The sequence below is a fragment of the Chiloscyllium plagiosum genome, chromosome 4, assembly GCF_004010195.1.
Source record: "Chiloscyllium plagiosum isolate BGI_BamShark_2017 chromosome 4, ASM401019v2, whole genome shotgun sequence".
NCBI lineage: Eukaryota > Metazoa > Chordata > Chondrichthyes > Orectolobiformes > Hemiscylliidae > Chiloscyllium > Chiloscyllium plagiosum.
In genome coordinates, this window is record NC_057713.1 from 38172820 (window position 1) to 38193250 (window position 20431).

General features: G+C 41.7%; 1 protein-coding gene across 1 annotated transcript in view; it reads left to right on the plus strand.

Moving 5' to 3' along the window:
* LOC122548967 (CDK5 and ABL1 enzyme substrate 1-like) overlaps window positions 1-20431 on the plus strand; it is a 70653-nt gene that overhangs the window by 25945 nt on the left and 24277 nt on the right. The gene's annotated exons all lie outside the window — the stretch shown is intronic.

A 20431-nucleotide genomic window follows, 5' to 3' on the forward strand; every position in this document is an offset into this window, starting at 1 on the left:
ACCTCAAGGCTATGTTTTCAAAGATGTGAGGCGGATTCGCCAAGGTGATCCAAGTAAAAGTTGCCAAGATATCCAAACGGCAAGGAATGAAAGTTTAAAAATGGGGCATTCAGATTTCCAAAACTAGTTTAAAATTGGAAGTTAGCAATAAGTAGAAAAAATGCACCTGATCTGTTTTGAATTTCCATTCCCTCATGAAGCACTACTTATACTGAATTCCTTGTGTGTAGTTTCCTCTCTGGTATCTTGCCAAAGTTGTATTGACATGTGAATCCAGGCAGTGAATGTTGTAGGCTTTTTTGAATATTGATGTTGTCACATGCAGTACCCATCGCTTCACAAGCAACCTGCAAAATTTCTGGCAGAAGTCCCTGATGTGGAAATTGCTGCCTAATTGGGTCACGTAACGGGTGCACTACGGATGAATTTAGCTGTGGGGCTTCCAGCGCCCAGTCTGTGCAGTAGTAGTTTGTTTTTCTTAAGTTGCCTATCCCCCTCGAGGGGAGAGGAGCAGGAATGCTCCCGTCTGCTCCCCTGACTGTGCAAGAATCTGAATCAACTCTCTCTCTTCCTCTTGGGACTCTGCTGAGAACAGCCACTGGGGAGGCAAGCAGCTGTTATTTACGGTATTCACTTGGGCTTTCTGTCTGGTCAACCCAGCACACTGGGCCAAGTGATCAAACCTTTACAGAGCTCCCTGGTCAGGGTGACAAACTAGCTCCAACTGAAGTCAACTTGCTCATGCAATCAGGCCAACTTAGTCCCTTTTCTCCAAGTCCTCTGACCAGTTTTAATGGTCCTAATGTTACCCTGGCTGAGATAAATGAACTCTGCATAGAACAGAAATCAAATGAGTTTTCTGGTACACTCAAACTTAGCACTGTACCGTGCTGGGAGAAATGTGTTGAGCAAACTGTTGTGGGAATAATTCATTTTGCATTGCTTTCAATCATTTATTATCCCTCAAGAGAACAGTGGAGGTGCAACTTGAGCTCTCTTGAGTAATGAGCGTTCTTTACAGTTTAGAACCTGGCTGAATATGATTATTTATTCATGCTGCTGAAGGTAACAAAGCGAGCAAACATCCAAGGTGTAAAATGAGCGCTTTGTTCAAAGTTTTGATGTGATGAAAGGGATCCTAATGTTTTAGTCCTTAATTCCTCCACTCCCAATTATAAAACACAAAATCTAGAAAGATTAGGAATTGTGACTTTAAATTGCAGCAATTATAGAATTCTGGATTAGTGGTGCTGGAAGAGCACAGCAGTTCAGGCAGCATCCGAAGAGCAGCAAATCGACGTTTCGGGCAAAAGTCTGATGAAGGGCTTTTGCCCGAAACGTTGATTTTACTGCTCCACGGATGCTGCCTGAACTGCTGTGCTCTTCCAGCACCACTAATCCAGAATCTGGTTTCCAGCATCTGCAGTCATTGTTTTTACCTAGCAATTATAGAATGAAAGTTTAAGCCTTTTAGCCTTTAAGCAGTTAATGCCTATTCTGTGCCTATTCTGTGCCTAGTCTCATGATTGACCAAAAGCAAACTACTGCATATGCTGCAAATCTGGAAGAAACACTGAGAATGCTGGAGAAACTCAGCAAGTCTGCCAGCATTGATGGAGAGACAAAATGTGTTAATGTTTCAAGTCCAGTGTGACTTTGAAAGTGAGTCAGAGCTTGATCTGCTGAATTTGTCCAGCATTCTCCATGTTTGCCTTGTGCTTGGTTAGCTTCTTCAGGACTTTACGTGGTTTCATATTCACAATCGAAGACCAGAAGAAAGCCAGCACAAATTCTACACCGTTTTACATGAAAAATCGTAAACAATTAATAATACAACTTTGAGGGTGTAACAGAAGCTGTGAAGGCTCGTGTTTTTTTTTGTGGGTCCTACTGTCTCTTTTGCAAACTGCATTCTAAAAATCGAAATGAATGCTGGCCCAGATCGCCCGGTCCCAATGGCAGTGTTTGTCACGATTGAGAAAGCTGACTGATGCTGGAACCTTGACCTTCCAATCTGCCCAGAATGTCCCCATAGGTGCAGATGACAATGGGCCTCCCAGGATCTGTTGGTCTGTAAATTCAGCCTGTTTTTCCAGGCAATTGCACAGTATTTTACACTGATTTTATTTAGAGCTGCACCTAGCAATTATGAGTCAAGTCGAACATTTCATTATTCCCATGACACTCTTCTGCACATCTGCTCTCTGCATACTAGCTTTGTTCACCGTCCCCTGCAGCATCTCTAGCACTGTCACGTGCGTAGACACTGTCACTCCTCACCCAGGTAGCTACCTGAATTCAAGCCCCATTATTACTGCAGTTGTCACAAAGCTTAATGATTCAGAAAAGTAAGAAGAATGCTGCAATTTACCTATACAGTATTTCAAACCCAAATTGACAGAAAGCATGGACCAGGTGTCTGTATTCAACACAACTTACTATATATTACACATAGATTTGAACCACAGATAAACATTACAAACCATTGACATACAACTTTAACAAAAATAGAGGTCGTTGGAAAAGCTCAGCAGGTCTGGCAGCATCTATGAAGAGAAATCAAAGTTAATGTTTCTGGTCCTCAGAAGGGTCACTGGATCCAAAATGTTAACTTTGATTTCTGTTTACAGATGCTGAGCTTTTCCAGTAACTTTTGTTTTCGTTTTTGATTTACAGCGTCTGCAGCTCTTTTGGGTTTTTTTAACGACGTACAACTACATGTTCAACTGTAATAATACACCTTGTTAACACTACTAAACCACCTCCTCTACATGTGCAGACAGACACACAAGCATAGGTATTCTGGATGGTGGTAAAGATAATAAGGCAGTTTAGTGGTCCATGGCTACAAGCTTTGTTGCAGTGATCTTTCTGTGATTGGAAAACTGCTCCTCAATCTTCCTCCAGGTACTTTTTATTGTTTGCAGAAGGCACAGGGTGACTGGTTCATACTCATAAGGATCTCTGACTTGTAATTAAAAGTCACAGCTTCTAACAGTTGATCAGAGGAATTAAATGGGCTATGTTCAGGCTTCAGATGCTTTCTACTGTAGAGCAATAATAACCTCTTGCCTTCCAGAGGTCCAATAATTTCTGATTTGAGTATTCACAATTCAAGCTGTGCACCAGGCAGACGGGAGGCCTTTGTCACCAATAGCTGGTCACCATTTCAAAGACTAATCAGCTACTTGTTGCTGACCGAAATTCCATTCATACACCAACCCTGTGTCAAGCTCATGTGGATCTCGGCTTTCCACGCTACTTCAACCAACAGCTGTGTAACCAGCAATACAATGAGTGTAAACGTCACTTTTTTTTCTGCAAGGTGCAGGAATCCTTGGTGTTCAGACAGGTCCTTTTCTGATTTCAGTCTATAATTAAAAATATAGAAAAATAAGAAGATACATTCTTTACAACCCACACCCACAAACTGTCACTCCCTGTGACTCCACTTTCCTCCTTGCAGCTCTCCTCCACCCTCGGCTGGTCTAATGAGCTGTGGGGATATTAGGGATTGGACCAAATGTGGGAGTTGACTGGGCTGAGCAAACAGGCTGTGTTGAGCTGGGCTGTGCCAGGAGTGTAGGTGAATAGTACCAATGGGGGTGTTGGCCATAAACCGAGCCACACATGAGCAATGATTGGATTGAAGAGTAGAGACCTAGATGGTATGGAGACCTAGAATTAAAAGTATACACCAGCTACATCTGAAAATCACTGAGCACATTCTGAAGGAAGGACTTGTCTGCTCGTACCTCTGACCCTCACCATCAACTCTTTACCAGGCTTGTGTCTCGGATGCTGCCTGAATTGCTGTGCTCTTCCAGCACCACTGATCCAGAATTGTATCTGATTCTGTCAAACTCCCTCCTGCACCTTAAAGGGCAGTGCTCCCGTTTTTAAGGTGAGAGAGGATGTGGGATGGCTGTGTTTGCTGAATTCAAATCACGGAATTCGATAGAATCTGAGTGTCCCGAAGATATGTTGCAGACTGGGCTATAGCACGGCTGTGTTCCTCACTGTAGGTCATCTCTCTGTACATTGGTCAGTTCAGTTTTGATAGAGGCAACTGAAGTTAAGATCTTTTCCATCTGGGTGGTATTTAATCCTCACACCAGAGGGCAGTTGATGTTTGTGGTGAATATCCACTGTTGGGTGGGTTGTAAGTGCTGTGGAGGCTTCCACACAGCCTTGTTTGACACAGGTCTGGAGTTTGAAAGCATCTATTTCCAATCTCCCAGCCACATCAGCATGCAGCTTAGACAGAGCCAAATCCCGGGCAAACCAATCAACAGAGCCTCACCCTTTATTGATTAAAAGCTTTTGTTCAGGTCAGTAAATACAATGAAAAATTCCTGCTGGTGTTCTCAGCATTTTCCTTGCATATTCTTAGCAACAAAGGCCACTTTGGGCTTTCTCCTGGAAGGGCTAAAACTGTGCTTCCTCTCTGGGAGGGTTTCCTCGGCCTTGAGATGTAGCATTTCAGAAGAGGCTTTGTCAGGACTTTTGCTGCTATTGGCAACCAGAAAATACCTTGCACATTTCCAAAGAAGAATTTATTTACCTTTTTGAAGATGATCACAGTTGTCATAATCTTGTGGGTGGGGTGGACAAAGCAGGAAGAATGGGGTTTATTTTCCTCCCAATTCCATAGGTTGCATGCACGGCGTCTTAGAATAAGAACTAGGAATAGGAACAGGCAATTCAGCCCCTCGAGTCTGCTCCACTGTTTAATACAGTTATGGCTGATTTCACCTTGGTCTCAACTTCACCTTCCCAAGCAATCCCCGTAACACTTTAACCCATTGCTGATTAAAAGTCTATTTCCTCTTTAAATTTATTCAGTGTCACAACATCCACTGCTCCCCATCGTCATCATCAATAGTCCCTCGCAGATGAGAACCTCACTGCTGTATAGGATAGTGAGTTCCACAGTTACACAATTCTTTTGACAGCATTACACCAGGTTATAGTCCAACAGGTTTATTTGGAACTACAAGCCTTTGGAGCGCTGCTCCTTTAGCTAGCTGATGAAAGAGCAGCGCTTTGAAATCTAGTGCTTCCAAATAAACCTGTTGGACGATGACCCAGTGTTGTGTGTCTTTTTAACTTTGTCCACCCCAGTCCAGCATCGGCCTCTGCACATCTTTTGACAGCAGTAATTCCTCCTCATTTCTGTTTTAAATCTGCCATTTGTTGTTTTAAACCTATGACTTCATATCCTAAGTTGCCCCACAGAGGGAAATATTGCTCAACATTTATTTTATCAATCTCCTTGAGCATCTTATATGCCTTAATTAGATCTCTTCCATTTCTTCTAAGCTTGAGCAAGTATAGGCCTGAACTGCTCAATCTTTCATCATAAGGTAAGCCCTTCATCTCTCGAATCAGTCTTGAATTGAACATTCTCTGTACTACCTCCAATGCAACTAAATCCTCCTGGATAGGATAAAGTCCTTTTGAAGGGACTTTAAACCTTTGAGACCTCACTTGGATTGCCATAGGGACCATATGGCTTGTAGTTTTCATCCATTTAAATAGTTTCTGAAGAGACTTTGAATTTTGTCCTCTTGAACTTTTGCCATTTGTGATATCTTGTGTTTGATGGAAGTTCATCAGCCTGCAGCAATGAACCTACCTCAATCTTCTCTCTCGCCCGGCCCCCTCCCTCTCGCTCCCCCCTCATCCTTTCTCTCACCCTTCCTCTATTCCTCTCTCTCCCACCTCTCCCCTCCTCCCCAATCCTCTCTTTCATTTTTTCTTTGTCTTGCTCTCTTTAATAGTTGCTGTCAGCTAACCAGTATCTGTAAGTCTTTGCAACTGGCATGTGAACTGCCTTATGTCTTCACAAAGAATTGGAAGTATTTGGAAATAATGACATCAGTGAATACAGTGTCTTGGAAGGAAGAGTACTAAGGATTGATACTATTGAACTCTTTCCCCATTATTTATTTTCTTCCACTCCTAACAGCCCTGTTTGGTTGGTGATTTACATTTTGTTTCCTTGTAGTTGGACTAATTTCTATGTTATGAGTCATAGTTCTAGTTACCTTTCGAAGCCGCTCAATGTTTTCTGTTAACCTGAGTTCATTCAACTGGCAAATTAGGACTTTGCGTACTTTAGCTATATCATTAATTTTGGTGGCAATCCCAGGTGTGGTGAGCCTTGAATCTCAGTCCACTTTCCCAGGCGAGTCCTGACAGTGTTTGTTAGAAAAAGCCCATCCTCAGCCCACTTTTTGTCAGCAGGAGGGCACCATTCACATTGATTTGTCCCAATTACTGCTCTCCTGATGTCGGACTCATGGCCAGTCTTGCCATTAGAGTCACCAGATGAAAGGTCTGCTGTTCTGGGATGTGACATACTGGCAAGGCATGAAGAGAGATTGTAAATTCTTCTCTTTTTTCTAAATGAAAAACCATACTGTCATCTGTAAAGTTTAAAATGGAACCCTGGAATTCAGTTTGGCTGCACACACAAAGTGAGCCACTTGGCTACTTGTAGAAATTACCAACACAAAAGCTCCATCATCTTCTGTAATATCACATGGCACATTTGTATGAAATTAGAACAACAGATACCGTGCCTACCCCAGCCAGTTCTGAACAAAGAACAGATTTAAAAACCATTATGACTGAAATGATGATAATAACTCCATAGTTATCGCTAGAAAATATACCAGTTTTGACAAGAGACGTTGAAACCACTTTGTTAAATTGAATTCCCTTCTCCAGGAACTCTGTCACGTGACTGAAACGTATGGGTTTTTTTTAACAGATTTTAACCATGCAGTGCTGAATCTCAGTTTACTTTTTAACTCTGGGACAGACAGCAAGTAGTTTCAGGCTCAGCAAAAGCAGGCTTCTAGTCTCAACCTGATATCTCGGGTAAATCTTCTATTTTGCCTGAATAGTGAATTAATTTCCAGTTTACAAAAATCATACTGCCAACCCTTCAACTGCATCCACTTGAACTCCCAGGAAAGTGAATTCTATCAGAGCCAATAACTGCAAGAACCTTCACTGAGCATGGACTTACTGCACTGTCAGTCATGTGAATCAGTCCCCATACCTTTTGTTGGAAATGTTATTTGCAGCTGCAAATTACTTTATTCCTTTTGCTTTTGTTCCTACTATGCATATATATGTTGCAAAAATTTATTTCCTTAGGGTTGCACACTTAGAGTTTGTTTTAACCTTAACATTCATTTTAAAATTAGACTTCACAAACTGATTGTTTGAGGGGAACACACCATAGACTATTTCAAACAGCAAAAGAAATAAGAGGAAAAGAAATTAAAATCAGCTCTGTTACAAATGGAAGAGGAGAACACTACAATAATTCCACTGACAACGCACTCTTCTCTATGAAAGATAATGTGAAGACTTCACTTTGTGCAGGGTTGATCTTTTCCTTAATATTTTCACCTGAATCGAGGATGGGTCACAAGTGCTGATGATGGTGGTGTATTGATTATTGGCTGAGCTGTGGGTGAAGTGCCATGAACCTTTCATATCTACAACTGGGGAGTTCAGGTAGTGAATAGGCAATTGGTTTCTGAATGGCAAAGCCAACTCCATGGATTTGAACATTGCTGCCACCCTTTCCTTGCCTGTAGAATGTGTCATTCCCCTGCTTGTTACTTCTGCTCCACTCTTGAAGGTGCATCCCACTGAGGATAGTGATGCCAATTTGTTTGAGATTTGTTAACTCGCATGGTATAAATGCAGTGGCACATAGTGATACAAGGGATACCATTAATGAATCTTAAGAATAGTTTGTGGTCTGGGATTATGGCTGTGATTTATTGCTGCCAATTGCGGTCTGACCCTTTAAGGTCAATGTTCCTATTTGAGAGAATGTAATGGGAGCTACTTAACTGCTGAGGTTAATCAGAGAGTGGTTGTACACATTTGTAAATTACAAGATCTATTGACCTAGAATCAATCTTCCAATGGCAAACAGAGTAGACAGTACTTGTATGTTTTCCTCATGGCAGTCCTGCTACAGCGAAATTCCTGGGAATTATCCTGAAAATTGAAATTTCCAATGAGCAATTACCTGAAGCCTGGAAGCCAACAGAAAAGTCCCAAGTATAAGGTGACTATCTGGGGAGGTGATGGCCTAATCTAGAAACCCAGGTAATGTTCTGGAATTGAATCCCATCACAACAGATGGTAGAATTTGAATTCAATGTAAATCAGGAATTAGGAACCTAATAATGACCGTGAACCCATTGTTGATTGTCAGGAAAGAGCCGTCTGGATCACTAATGTTCTTTCAGGAAAGAGGCTGCCATCCTTAGCCTATATGTGACTCCAGACTCTCAGCCATGTGGCTGATTCTTAAGTGCCTTCTGGACAATTAGAGTTGGGCAATAAATGTTGGCCTGGCCAGTGATGCCCAGATTCTCTGCATGAATTAAAATGAAATAAAACCTGCTCTATTTCTTGGATAACTATTCAACTGATTCATGACTAACCTCAATCTCCCCAACCCCCAATCACAGACCATCAATCTGTTACGTCTATAATTCTATCTGCCACCCCTATCTCCACACCTTCCCTCTCATCTACCTTATTGCTTGGCACTTCCGTCCCCCAGTCTTCTGCAGTTTCTAACACCTGCTCACCCCTATGGCACACTAACCTCTTGCTTAACTCACACATCTCCCTGTCCTCCGTGGCTGCGAAAGTGGCTTCAGGACTTGTAAACATAGGAATTCTGTAGGTTTTGTACTGAAATAGGATCATAGTTTCAACAGTGAACAATCTGCTGCTGACTGAATGAATTTCTGGACTGTGCTAAGCTGTTTCAGCTGAGAACACTCCTCAGGAGGTCCCTGTAAAAATAAGTATGTATTCTTTTTGTACGATAAGGATCAAAAGATCTTGGCCATTGTCTTCTGTCTGTAACTAAAATATTTCTTTTTAATACTAATATTAACAGGAGTAGATGTTTGAAAAAAAAATATTTTTACGTGTTGTTCTAATACAGTCTGTTTGTCGTGATTTGCACCGTATAGCAGAGGCTTGATTGCTCCAGTGCTTTAAGTTGTAAGTGATAAATTAACACTGGCCTTATGTATAATCTTTGGCCCACTTCCTTCCTGTTGATGATGTTCGATAATGAATTAAGAACTTCTCAGGGAAATCATTATTGTGCACAAGCTTCCTAGGAATGCCAATTCCCGAAAGGGATTTACCAAACATGATCCCAAAATTTATTACCAAAGATGTGGGGAGTAAAAGGGGACTTGCTTTGTATGCACATTTAATGGATCAGGTTGAAAAGTGGGAGTCGGTCAATATGTTGCATTTGGCCTGATGAAAAGCTGAAATCTATCTCTGGTGTTGTCCATGTTGTGTAATCATCATGTACCTGAAAGTAAAAGACAAAGAGGGCGTCTTTGACAATGGGCCAGATTTTTACCATCCTGATAAGGCACAAAGCTACATCAGGGAGATGCAGATGGAACCAGTGATTAGGGACCATAAATCCAAATTATATCAAACCATGGAGTCTGCACCTCCATTTAGTAAGATTGTGGCTGATCTGATAATCCTCAACGCTGCTTGCTTTTTCTGTGCAACAATTCATTCCCTTATTGATTAAAAATCTAACAATCTCAGCTTTGAATAGACTTAATGATCCAGTCTCACCAGCCTTCTGTGATTAAAGAATTCCACAAGTTCACTACCCTGTGAGAGATCAGATGGAATTTCTTCTATGCTATTCTGTATTGCCTTAGATAAGGGGCATCAAAGTATTCAAGTGTTCCATCTGTGGTCTGACATATGCCATGTATAGTTTCAGCAAAAGCTCCCTATTTTTAGATTCCATTCCCAGTAAAATTAAGGGCAAAACATTTGATTTCCATTCCATATTACCTCATGGAATCAGGTATTACCTTTTGAAGTTGGGTATGTTATGATTGAGTTATTGTCACCTGTACTGCAGTACAATGAAAAGCTTTGTTTATGAGCAGTATAGGTAGATCATAGTAGGCAAGGATCTACCGATCAGAGGTTGTTTAAAAAAAAATGGACCCAGGCAAACAGGTTACATTGCATTTGGCGAGAACAATGTTAGCAAGGTCAGCATTATTTGGGGCTAGAGAGTCCATTCATCAGTTTAATAAGGTGGTGCTTGTGTTCAGGCTTCTGTATCTTCTGTCTGATGGAAGAGCTTGTAGAAGATCGATACCAGTACCAGGGTGTGATGGATCTTTGATGCTGGCAGCCTTTCCGTGGCAGCGAACCATGTAAATGGAGTCCATGGATGGAAGGTTGGCTTCCGTAATGGTCTGGGCTGTGCACACAACTTTCTGCAGTTTCTTACAGTCCTGGGCAGAGCAGTTCCCTATCAGACCGTTATGTACCTGGACAGTATGATTTCAATGTGAAAGTTGGTGTGAGGGTCCTTATGCACATGCCGAATTTCCTGAGGTGCCTGGGGGAGAAGAGGTGCTGTTATGCCTTGACCGTCGTTCCAGGCAGGTGGAAGCTGATCTGGGACATTCTGGCCCAGAGATATGGACAATATCACAAGAGCCCAAAAGCTCTGAACTTGAGATGACTAGGATTCAAAACCTGTTCAGCTGCTTGGAATGCCCAATGCCATCGCTGCCCCAAGGGAATTGATATAACCTGATGGAAATCAGAGCCAATGTTTACTACCCAAAAATGTCTCTGTTCTTAAGCACTATTTGTCACTGAATGTTTGTTTATAAACATTTACAGGGCATCTCCCCTGTTTGCACTACTAACTGTCCACTGTTTTGTAAAATAATGATGGAAAAGGATAGACCAGATCTGAAAGTTGAAGTTCTAAATTGGAGGAAGCCTAATTTTGATGGTGTTATGCAAGAACTTTCAAATGCTGATTTGGGGCAGATGTTCGCAGGTAAAGGGATGGTTGGAAAATGGGAAGCCTTCAGAAATAAGACAACAAGAGTCCAGAGACAATATATTCCTGTTAGGGTGAAAGGAAAGGCTGGTAGGTGTAGGGAAGGCTGGATGACTAAAGAAATTGAAGATTTGATGAAGAAAAAGAAGGAAGCACATGTCAGGTATAGACAGGATAGATCGAGTGAATCCTTACCTGAGTATAAAGACAGTCGGGAAATCAGGAGGGCAAAAAGGGGACATGAGATAGCTTTGGCAGGTAGAGTTAAGGAGAATCCAAAAGGGTTTTACATATACATTTATGACAAAAGGTATCTGGGGAGAGAATAGGACCCCTCAAAGATCAACTAGGTGGCCTTTGTGTGGAACCGGAGGAGACGTGTGAGATACTAAATAAGTATTTTGCATCAGTATTTACTATGGAGAAGGACATGGAAGGTATACAATGTAGAGAAATTGATGGTGACATCTTGAAAAATGTCCATATTACAGAGGAGGAAGTGTTGGATGTCTTGGAGTGTATAAAAGTGGATAAATCCCCAGGACCTGATCAGGTGTATCCTAGAACTGTGGGAAGCTAGGGAAGTGATTACTGGGCCCCTTGCTGAGATATTTATATCATCGATAGTCACAGGTGAGGTGCCGGAAGACTGGAGGTTGGCTAACGTCGTGCCACTGTTTAAGCAAAGGTGGTAAGGACGAGCCAGGGAACTACAGACCAGTGAGCCTGACGTCAGTGGGGGGGGCAAGTTGTTGGAGGGCATCCTGAAGGACAGGATGTACATATATTTGGAAAGGCAAGGACTGATTTAGGGATAGTCAACATGGCTTTGTGCGTGGGAAATCATATCTCACGAACTTGATTGAGTTTTTTGAAGAAGTAACAAAGAGGATTGATGAGGGCAGAGCAGTAGACATGATTCAGTAAGGCGTTCGACAAGGTTCCCCATGGGAGACTGGTTAGCAAGGTTAGATCTCATGGAATACAGGGAGAATTAGCCGTTTGGATACAGAACTGGCTCAAAGGTAGAAGACAGAGGGTGGTGGTGGAGGGTTGTTTTTCAGACTGGAAGCTTGTGACCAGTGGAGTGCCACAAGGATTGGTGCTGGGTCCACTACTTTTTATCGTTTATATAAATGATTTGGATATGATCATAACAAGTATAGTTAGTAAGTTTATGACACCAAAAGTGAAGGTATAGTGGACAGCGAAGAAGGTTACCTCAAAGTTCAATGGGATCTTGATCAGATGAGCCAACGGGCTGAGGAGTGGCAGATGGAGTTTAATTGAGATAAATGTGAGCTGCTGCATTTTGGGAAAGTGAATCTTTATGGTAAGGTCCTAGGGAGTGTTGCTAAACAAAGAGACCTTGGAGTGCAGGTTCATAGCTCCTTGAAAGTGGAGTCCCAGGTAGATAGGATAGTGAAGAAGGCGTTTGGTATGCTTTCCTTTATTGGTCAGAGTATTGAGTACAGGAGTTGGGAGGTCATGTTGCGGCTGTACAGGGCATTGGTTAGGCCACTTTTGGAATATTGCATGCAATTCTGGTCTCCTTCCTATTGGAAGGATATTGTGAAACTTGAAAGGGTTCAGAAAAGCTTTACAAGGATGTTGCCAGGGTTGGAGGATTTGAGCTAGAGGGAGAGGTTTAATAGGCTGGGGCTGTTTTCTTTGGAGTGTCTGAGGCTGAAGGGTGACCTTATAGAGGTTTATAAAATCGTGAGGGGCATGGTTAGGGTGAATAGACAAAGTCGTTCCTGTGGGGTCGGGGAGTCCAGAACTAGAGGGCAGAGGTTTAGGGTGTGAGGGAAAAGATACAAAAGAGACCTAAGGGGCATCTTTTTCACACAGAGGGTGGTACGTGTATGGAATGAGCTGCCAGAGGAAGTGATGGAGGCTAGTACAATTGCAACATTTAAAAGGCATCTGGAAGGCTCTATGAGCAGGAAGGATTTGGAGGGATATGGGCCAAATGCTGGCACGTGGGACTAGATTGGGTTGGGGTATCTGGTCGGCATGGACAAGTTGGACTGAAGGGTCTGTTTCCTTTCTGTACACTTCTATGGCTGTATAATTCCATTCCCAACTGGAAAGTGGGAAGGAAAGTGTCAATGTCTGCAGTAAATTTACATAAAATACAGGCTGTTGTGTAAACAAATCTCGTTATAAAATGTCTCAACAATGACGACTGAATCTCCAGTATGTTCTGCTGATACTCTTTTCCATTTTCTTTATTACACTTTTTTTAAGCATTTGTCTCCCAGATCCCCAAGGGTTTGTTTTGTGTAATACATCAGATTCACACCCTAGTCCCAGTCAATGGCAGGGGACTGGGAGCAAGCTGAGGTGGCTGAACTTCACCACCTTGTCATAGCAAGACAGCTTGGTGTGTCGTCTTGCTTTAACTTTTATTTGGTATCATAAATAAACAAGCCAGATTTTAAACTAGTGCATGAATTTGTGAATGACATACATTCATTCCTGACATGTTAAGTTTCCATGCCAGTCCACTACTGTGAAGCAGCTTCAAGGAAACTGGAACTCTTCCCACTACTCAGTAGCTTGACATCTTCTTTGCTTTCCGAAGTTTGTGTAGGATGGTGGCACACTGCAAAATAATAGGAAGATTAGAATAAAGAGAAAGAAATCTTTTGAGGGTTGTATGCCGTCGTCTTTTGCATGTATAGTGGACACATTGTGTTCAAAGTTTTGGGCAGAAATCCTATACCAAATGATGCTAAAGCCCTGGCCATTGTGTGTGGGTTGTTGTTTGATTTGTCATTAAAAGCAATGTTGGCCAAATTTCAATATGCAAGGAAGGATCATACACTGGTTCGAGGACATTCTTACAAGTACTTTAAATGTTGTGACCATTTTTTGAATTGTAAAAAAAAAAGCAAACCAACAGTCCATAAAGGAAACATTGGCAGTGTAGAATGAAAGATTTTAAATTTTGCTTAACTTCATGTGAAGTTTACAGAACTGTGGGCTGCTTTTGCCCTACAGTGAACCTGCTCACGTTTTCCTTATGAGGATCGATTTCTTTTGATGTTTTAAGATTATTCAGTGTGAATCTGATGCTGGAATTGGCCCAAATTAATTTCTACTTCAAACAGCAGGAGCTGGGGCTGTGCAACTGAATGCAGTTGTGCAACAGATCTACTGACCAAATTCAACTGTGAAGCTGAAGATGTAGCAGACCTTTCTGAATTGAAAAGCAATGGAAAATTACCAGCGATCCTGATTCTTTTTCCAATACTCCTGCATGGCTGTATTCTGCACAGCCAAGAACCAACAATACTGTCCTTTCCACCATCTGTCGCAGTCTGCAATCCAAATGCATGCTGTCAAGCTGGGTGTGAGAAATGACAACAGTGAGCAGAGCCACAGGAAATATTTCAAAAGCATCCAGCAAACAGTTGGAGGATCGAGATCAGTGCACCTCCATACCAATCTTGTACATTGATCCTTGAATATGCCAGGGTAATCTTTCCATTGCTGGCAATGATAACTGGGCATACTCTCAGTCACTTAAACGGGATTAACTTACTGCAGAAAATGTGCTGATTTATTTTTTAATAGGGCATTGATTTCAGTTAGTCTTGTCGTACTGCAGACTTCTTGTATTGATCATTTCCTTAGCACCCTGTAGACTGCCGTTCTTTACAACACGGCATGACACAGGAGCCACAAGAAAACCTGGCAACTTCTGCTTGGAACATGTTGGCTTCCAGTGATGAATGTGTAAATGCAATTATGCGACAAAGTTTTTTATCATTCTTTCAAAGGATGTGGGCATTCCTGACCAGGCCAGTATTTAGTGCTCATCACTAATGGCTGTTGGGAAGGTCTAGATGAGCTGCCTTCCTGAACCATATCCATCTACTGTAGGTAGATCCATAATGTTAGAATGGGAAATGTAGGATTTTGACCCAACAACACTGAAGGTATGGGTATGGTTTCGGGGGGAGCTTGCAGGCTCTAGTGTTCTCATGAAGCTGCAGCTCTTGTCCTTTGAGATGTTAAAGTTCTTGAGTTTGGCATTGCTGTTATCAGAACATGGGTGAGTTGCTGTAGTGCATCTTATAGAAGGTACACGCTGCTGCCACTTTGCAGGAATGATGGTGGATGTGGTGCCAGTCAGATGGAGAGCTTTGTTGAGGTTCTTGAGTGTTCGATCTGCTTCTATCCAGGCAAGTGAGGAGTATTCCATCACACTCCTGACTTGCACCTTGCAGATGGTGGACAGGCTTTGAGGAGTCAGGAGGTGAGATACTCCCTGCAGAATTCCCAACCTCTGACCTGCACTTGTGGCTACAGTATTTTATATGGCTAATCCAGTTCAGTTTCTGTTCAATAATGACCCCTAAGGCGGTTATAGTGGGACATTTGGAAATCAGAATGCCATCGAATGTCAAGGGCACATGGTTAGATTTTTTTTTTGTTGAAGGTGGTCATTGTCTGGTGTTTGAGGGATGGAAATGTACCTTGCCACTTTCCAGCACAGACCTGGATATTTGCACATGAGCACAGTAAACCTCAGTATCTAGGGAGTCACGAATGGTGCCCAACACTGTAAAATCATCAGTGAAAGCTTTGCATCAATAAAAACTACTTCTGCCCTTATGGTGGAGGGAAGATTATTGATTGAGAATGGTTGAGATTGTGCGGAACTCCAGCAGTCATTTCCTGTGGCTGAGATAATCGCCCTCCATCACCCACAGAGGAAGGCACAAGAAATCTTCCTGAAATCATTAAAATCCAAAGGACAAGTGAGAGTGTGAAACTTAAAGAAATTAATAAAAATAAAATAGTATTCAAGAAACGAATGGAACCAAACATTGATGTTTCTACAGGACCCAATGTTTCTCATGATGGCCACAGCGATAGTGGATGCCGTAGTGATCATTTTTTAGACTTTTGGTAATGTTGCAACAATATCTGTAGTTTGGAAGGTAACAACTGTTAGAAGTGCTTAAGAAAAGAGGGAGAGAGAAACCGAATGTCAGCCTGATGGCAGTGGTAGGGAAGGTGCTAGAATCTATTTTAAAGGTTGTAAGCAGTGGATATATAGAAAATAACTGTTTGACAGGACAGAATCAAGACTTGTGAAGTAGAAATCACGTTTGACAAACCTGCAAGTTTTTAGAGGGTGTTCCTTGCAGGTTTGATAAGGGCGACACAGTGGATGACCATAGTCCTATAACCATACTGTACTAAAGAGGCCCTTCAGCCCATTGGGTTTGAATCAACTGGTGTGGTACTTCAATTTTCAGAAAACGTTTGATATAGTCTTACATAGGAGGTTAGTAAACAAATTAAAGCGAATAGGATTGAGGAGAATATATTAACATGGTCTTCGGATTGGTTAACAGGCAGGAACTATAGAGAATAGAACATAGACCAGTGCAGACCCTTCAGCCCTCAATGTTGTGCCAGCCTGTTATCCTACCCTATCCTTCATTATGCTATCTTCCATGTGCCTATCCAAGAATTGCTTACATGCCCCTAATGAGTCTGACTCTACTACCACTGCTGGCAGTGCATTCCACTCACCTACCATTCTCTAAGTAAATAACCTACCTCTGACATCTCCCCTAAATCTTTCTCCAATTACCTTAAAATTATGCCCCCTCGTGATAGACATTTCTGCCATGGGAAGAAGTCTCTGGCTATCCACTCTATCTATGCCTCTCAACACCTGTACACCTCTATCAAGTCACCTCTCATCCTTCTTCGCTCCAATGAGGAACGCCCTAGCTCCCTCAACCTTTCTTCATAAGACATGCCCTCCAGTCCAGGAAGCATCCTGGTAAATCTTCTCTGAGTAAGTAGGTCACTCTCAGTATGGAATGCTGTGACCAGTGGAGTTCTACAAGGATCAGTGCTTGGAAACCCACTATTTACAATCTATATCAATGATTTGGGTGTGGGGGCCAATTGTAATATTTCCAAATTTTCAGATGATGCAATATTATTGGAAGTCTTGATCGTGAGAAAAGTTCAAAGAAGATTTAGTCTGGCTTAGTGATTGACCAAGAAAAATATAATGTGGGTAAATGTGAGATTATGCAGTTTCGTGGGAGGAACAAAGTCGCAAAATATTTTTCAAATGGTGAGGGGCTCGACAATGTCCAAAGGGACCGAGGTGTCCTTGTTCATGAGTCACGGAAAGCTAGCATGCAAGTGGTATGTTCACATTTAGCACAAGAGGATTTGAGTCTGCAACAAAGACTGCTTCCTCCAATCGTGTTGAATGTTAGTGAGACCCCACCAAGAATGTTGTGTGAAGTTTTGATCCCCATGTCTAAGGAAGGATATAGTTCCCATTGAGGAAGTGCAGTCAAGGTTCATCAGATTAATTACCTGCGATGGTGAGACTGTCTTGTGGAGAGATTGCACCTTTTATTCTCTGGAGTTCAGAAGAATGAGATGTGGTTTCACTGAATTTTCAAAATGGAGTTGACAGAGTTGATGAAGAAAGAACTTTTCCCTTAATTTTGTGATCCAGAACCAGGGGACCCAGTCTCCAAATAAAAGGCAAGCCCTTTGGAACTGAGATGAATAATTTCTTCACTCAGGGTTGTGCGAGTTCAGCCATTAAGTAAGTTTGAGAGAGATTACAGATCTTTAGTTCCTAATGGTGTAAAGGAATATGGGGCTATTATATGAATATAGCATTGAGGTAGATGATCAGCTGTGATCTCGAACAGGCTCGAGAAACTGAATGGCTTCTATGTTCCTAACCATCCTCATTTATGCTAGGTATTACCAGTAAGAGGTCTTCCATTGTGTAAAGTTTTGTCAGGGATTCTCAATGCCGTGTCCAGTTGAGTGTTGCCTGTGATATCACACTTAACCTCACATTTTGAGTTCAGCTCTTTTTTTTCCATGTTTGGACCAAGGCTGTGATGAGGTTAGCAGTTGGTTAATGACTGCTATCCAGGTAGTTCAGGATGATTAGTCAGCACTTCTTCTGACTGAAGGTGATTGCAGAGGCTTCAGCCTCGTCTTTTGCACTGATGTGCTGGGATCTCCTATCATTGCAGAAAAGGATATTTGTGGAACTTCCTCCTCCAGTTAATAATTTAATTTGTGACTGGATGTGATCTACTGATTGTGTGATTGATTATCTCTGCCGATCACGAGCTACCTATGCTGTTTAGCATGAAGTAGCCCTGTGTTGTAGTTACACTAGGTTGACAGCTCATTTTTGGGCATGTTTTGTGCTCCTCCTGGCGTACGCTTTTACACTCTTCATTGAACTAAGGTTGATCTCCTGGCTCGATGGCAGTGTGGGGATATGCTGGGATTGCACATTGTAATCGAATATAATTGTATTGCTAATGGCCCACAGTGCTTAGAAAGGAGCATCGCAAGAGTCAGAAGGGAAGCCATGATTTTCTCAATTTACTGCATCAATAAAACCAGAAACAGGTAAGAATGATCCCATCCAGTTGGATGGTGTTGGAGGAGGTTAGTGTGGTCAACCCTGTTCAAGATGACAGGACCAGGAGACTACTCCTGAAATTGTCACACAGGATACCATTTTGTGACTTGTTCCACTACTGTAGGAGTCGGGTCATGGAGACAATAAGAATCAAGACCATTTACAAAAAAGGCACTGCAAACTTGGAGTCACATCTCTCCTTGGAAGAATAAACATGGTGACCTCCCTCAGCTAAATTTCCCAGTTGTGATCAGGCAACTTTCCACAAATGGGGTGTCTTGTTTCAGCTTACCAGCTCCAATTCATAGCTATTTGAAGGCTGAGAACTTAAGAGAAATGCAGACGTAAACTCATGGACTTTGTGTTCTGCCTCTGGTACCACACTACAGATCATTTGATACCATTACAATGTCATCACCTTATAATGCTCACCAACTAATTGAATGCAGCCAAACTGTCCCTTAATTTCCATCACATTCTGTGATGCTCTGAACAATTCCTCAGGTAATAGCTATATTTGGCTCCCTATAATTTTGATTCCTTTCACTACCCTGTCAGTCATTGTCTCTCACATTCCCAACATTTCATTATAATCTTCCAGTCAACTACACTCACACCCTCCCAGCTCCCCTGTCTATTGCACATCCTGTATCACTGCAGTCAGTACTTTGCAGCAGATCTCTTTCTTCACAAGGACATTTTTAATAGAAGCTAACCAAATAATGATTTTTCTTAAAATCACAATTTTGAGGTGATTATTTTAATTGTGTAACTATCCATCCATGATAGAGTTTGGATTTGTCTTAGTAGTGTTCTGTTCCAGTATTTTAAGAGGTTTACCATTGAAACATTTACACACTAAAATAAAAAAGTATCAAGCAGTTACAGTCCATTAAAATAATTTTATCAAAGCTGTATTTCTTCAACTGCAGATTGATTTATTGAATTTTTTCTAGATGTGGCTCAGACAAACAACTGAAAAGACTCAGATATCCTTTTTTTAAATTGAAACATGAAAATCTAAAATACATCCTTTTCAAGCTGTTTCGTTGCATCAGTTGTGAAAATGTTATTAAGTCAGGTCAAAGAAGGATCCTCATTGTCCTGTCTCAGACAGTCAAGCCCTCTTCGTTGTAGTGTTTTTGATTTAATTTCAGAGTGAAATGAATAGGTTTGCTGAGAGGAAGGTCCCAAGGCCATTAAAGGAACAGAACAGCAATACCACTTGTTTTGTACTTCTTGTATGCATCTCAAGGTGAGGAAGTGGTGAAACGCTGCACAGGGAACAAAGGAATCGAGAGAGGGAGCCTGAGGCTAAGGTAATAGGGGAGGCTGTTGGAAAGCAGCAGTAAACGAAGTGACTTATGAAGGGAGTTCCACACACCATGATCTATGGAACATGAACATGTCACTGGGAGTAATCTGGTGAATGCCAGGTATGAGGCCTGCTTGCTAATTATCTGTCTAGTTCCCTAAGTTATTTTTGGAATTTTTTTTATAATGGCAATCTTGGAGAAAATTTAAAAGTCACCTCGGCAAATATGGATTAAATAAAACCACAAATTTGTTTAAGATAAATTGTGTTTGACTAAGATAGGGTTCCTTTATAACAGCCATGGTTGATCAGGATTTGGAGATGCTGGTGTTGGACTGGGGTGTACAAAGTTAAAAATCACACAACACCAGGTTACAGTCCAACAGGTTTAATTGGAAGCACACTAGCTTTCGGAGCCACGCTCCTTCATCAGGTGGTTGCAGAGGACACAATTGTAAGGCACAGAATTTGTGGAAAAGTTTACAGTGTGATGTAACTGAAATTATACATTGAAAAATTGATTGTCTGTTAAGCCTTTCATCTGTTAGAATACAGTGATAGTTTCACTTCTTTCATGTGTAAATCACAAAACCTTTTTTAGGTTAACTGTAACAATTGGTATTAGCTAGACAATATGTTGAAGGTGTTAGCCCCCTGTGTTCCCTGTCTATGACCTGATGTTTAGATTGATTCTAATCTAAAAAGTGAGATAATGGAGTTCTACATAAATGCATGCAGTTTTTGAGCTCAGAGTTCT